This window comes from Mastomys coucha, chromosome X, assembly GCF_008632895.1.
Source record: "Mastomys coucha isolate ucsf_1 chromosome X, UCSF_Mcou_1, whole genome shotgun sequence".
In the NCBI taxonomy this organism is placed as follows: domain Eukaryota; kingdom Metazoa; phylum Chordata; class Mammalia; order Rodentia; family Muridae; genus Mastomys; species Mastomys coucha.
In genome coordinates this window covers 130,672,775-130,676,715 of record NC_045030.1, presented here as the reverse complement: position 1 = coordinate 130,676,715, position 3,941 = coordinate 130,672,775, and positions in this window count along the sequence as shown.

Below are 3,941 nucleotides of genomic sequence, written 5' to 3'. Positions count from 1 at the left end.
GTGGGGGTGGGTGGGCAGGTGGGGGAGCACCCTCTCTGAGGTGGGGGGAAGGGGTGATGGTGAAATGAAAACTTAAGGGTTCTTGGGGAAATCAGTTGGATGGTGTTTTGTGGCCAAGTACCTGACTGAATATTTAGCTGAAGTGGACACAGGTGACAGACTCATGAAGGAACATTTCACTGAAGCAGACACAGGAGAGATGATGTTCTGCTAAAGCAAGGATGTGAAAGAACATTTGATGAAAAATGAAAGATTCTTCACTAACAAAGCATGTATTGGCCTGCCTTGCATTACTTAGTTGAGCTGGATTTATTGGGACTCCATAGAGAAAAATCCACCAAGAAACTTCTGGTGGTATGCTGGAATTTCTTGCCACTTCTGCAGACTCATGCTGATTGGTCGAGTGATATCAGCTGAGACAGACACTTGCTGAAGCAAGACCCATGGAGGGACACATCATGGAGGACACATGATGTTTGGAAGGATATAAAAAGGTCTCAGTGGTCAGTAAGGGAAGCAGAGCTAGGCTTGTTTATAGAACTAGCTGTGCAACACTCATGGGTCTTGTGTCTTCGTTGATCTTTGCTTCACTGAGAGAGGCACAATGGGACCTTATTCCCATGTTCCTGTTGTCCCTGGTCCATCCTGCTGATTTGTGCTGAGCTGAGGCATGGCTGTCTCTGCTAGGTCAAGCCATTGCTGCTGATACATGTTTGCCATCTCAACTCCACCGAAATGGATTGCTGGCGTATCCATGAATCACCAGTGGATCAAGCCAACCTGTGAACTGAAGGACTAATTCCCAAACAATACAGATGGGAGTTACTCCAAAGAACCATTTCTAAACAGATCTACTTACCCAGCATCCTTTCTTTTCCACTACCTCTGGTGGGTGGTGGGCTAGAAGGTAGGTTAAAGTATTTAAGAACCATTATTAAAAATGGATTTTGAAAAAAAATTGAAGTTATAGGATAGGGTGAAAAACTCAGGGAAGGGGACCAGGAAGGGTCTTTTGTGATGTAAATAAATAAAATAATTTAATACAAAATATTTAATAAAAACATTAAAAAAATAAAGACACTAGTGCTGGAAAGATGGTTCAGTATTTAAGAGCACTTGTCTGGTCCAGGATCAATTCTGAGCACCCACATGGCAGCTCATAACCATATATATCTGCAGTTATGTAATATCTGATGTCCTTTTATGGCCTTCATGGACACAAGGAACACATGTGATATGTAGATATACACACACAAAATAAACAAGTATCAAAATACTTTTAAAATAAAAATAAATGAATGGAATTAACCAACTATAGATTCATCCAGGTTTATTTCTGAATTCAACTCTATTCCATAGACATTACATTTGTAACACACTGTGTTTACCATTTTAACATTGTAGTAAATCCTACCATTTGAAGTGTAGGTCTTCTTGGATTATACTTTTCAGGATCATATTGGCTATTCAGAGGAAATCAATCAAGCCTTGTAATTCTTTATGAATTTTATAATCATCATTTGAGTTTCTACAAAGAAACTGGCTCAAATTCTAGCAATATAGCATCTCTCATTCATTTATCCATTATAAAAAGTCCAAAAAACATTTATCAGTTAGTGTTGATATACCAACTGTGTAACTATGTAACATGTACACCACAAAATGCAACACAGTATACATCTTTGAATAATCTATTGTTCATTAGTTACTAAAGATTATTTATTAGAGAACTGAGATATTAAACATATTTATCCCAATACCTAGCTTCACATGGGCTGCTGCTCGGTTCTCTCCCAAGAATCAGCAAAAGAAAAAAAAAACATAAAAATGTAAGAGGTGAATAGTAGACATGTTACAGAAGGACCACCAGTTTCAATAGAGCAAATGGTCCTGATCAGTGCTTACCTCACATAATATACACAAAATTTACATGTCCTTATAAATATTCAATACTGGTGAATTCTTACTCTATTAAGTACAATGGAGCATACCAAGAGTAAAGAACAGGCAGAAAAAAGAACAGAACAAAGAAAACATATTTAGAGTTCCTATTATGTATCAGACACTGTGCTTGCTGTATGAAGCCATATGCCTTGGCTTACTTTCATAAAATATAAGAAGAGCTTCCTGTTCATGAAGCACCACCTGTATTCTAGTCAGGGAGAGAAATATGGAACATCATGGAAAAACACATGCCCTCTATGATGGTTGATGTTATCAACTTTGTAGGCTCTTGTATTCATGGAAGAGACAATGTCGAGGTGTGTCTGAGATGTATTATTCAGATTAATTGAGAGGAAAAGAGCTACTGTAAGTATAAGAGCTCTCTATCATCCTGAGGTACTGAACTAAATAAAAAGGAGAAATTGAGCTGATCATAACCATTCATCCTCTGCTTCTCGAACCTCAATACAATGTGACCTGCTGCCTCACCCTCCTGCTGCTGTGAGTCCTTCCAGTTCCCAGTACACATGATGGATTGGATCCTTAAACTCTAAGCCAAAATACAACTTTCCTTCCTTAAGTTGATGATCTTCCTTAAGTTCCTTAACTTAAAGTTCCTTCCTCACTGAGTAAGCAATGAGACAACTAATATCTCATACCATTAACCAAGGTTCAAAACAATGTTGGGACTATTAAAGACTATAGGGACATTTGAGGTGATTTACATCATGAGGTTGCTATATTTGGAGAGTTTGAGGAATCTTTAGGAAGTGGCTTACTTGTTGAAAAAAAAAGTGTAACATTAAGGGCAGGCTTTGAGGTCTTAAAGCCCAGCCCCACTTTCTGTCCTCTTTCTGTTTCCTATTAGTACAGGGTGACAGGCTACCTTCATAATCCTGCTGTCATAACTTCCTTGCCATGCTGGACTAAATCCCTCTGGAACTGTAAGCCAAAATAAACCCGTCCACCCTTAAATCGCTTTTTCCAGGTTGCTTTACCACAACAATGAGAAATTAACTAAGATAATCATTCTATTTACAAACCATGTAGTTGTCTAGTCTAGATTCTAGATGTGAGAGCCAGAAGAAGAAAAAAGTCAGTAACACCAGAAGATGGGAGAAGGGCTCTGGGACAGTGACTGTGGTCATGTGAATTTGCATTCAATAATATACAGAGCTCTAGTTGCAGATGAATGGGGCTTCTAGGTACCAGAAAGTCAGCAAAATACATGAGCTCTTAATGGTACCATTAAATAAGAGTGATCTCATACTAAACCATCTCTTCCAAGCTAGGCATTGTTAGAAAGAAAGGATCTGTTTTGTACTCCATCTGCTTTATAGTCAATTGCTTCACGGCTTGGTTAGGACATTTTGAAAGTAACAGTCAAATTAGACTACTTTCCCTTTGAAATCCACATAGGAAGCTCAGGCACAGAGAGAATGCTAAGAAAGACAGTCCACATTTTCAAGCTCTCCTAATGTCTAATGTTGCTAGGAAGTCTGAGTAATAAGGTATTCAGAAATATACTTTAATTTATATTTTGGAAGGTAACCTAGCAAAAGAGTTTAAGAACACAAACTCTAGGATCCGAGTTTGAATCTTAGTACTTTATTAGTCGTATGGATCTTAAACATATTGTTTTGATTCTTGTTGACTCTGTCATTTCTCTTGTGCAATCTAGTGGGATGGTATGGAAGTTAAATGTACCAATGAACATAAATTGTTCAATATAGCATCTGGCAAGTTGAAAATAAGATGTTAGTTTTACTATTGTCATTGAACAAATTCTGCCTGTGACTCTCTATACTTAAGAGATGGGGGAACCAAATACCCACGGAAGGAGTTGCAGAGATTAACTATGGAGCAGAGACTGAAGGAAGGGCAAGCCAGCCTAAAGACAGCTATCTCCTGAGAGGCTCTGACAGTATGTGACTAACACAGATGTAGAGGCTCACAGCCATTCATCGAACTGAGTGCAGGGTCCCCAGTGAAGGAAT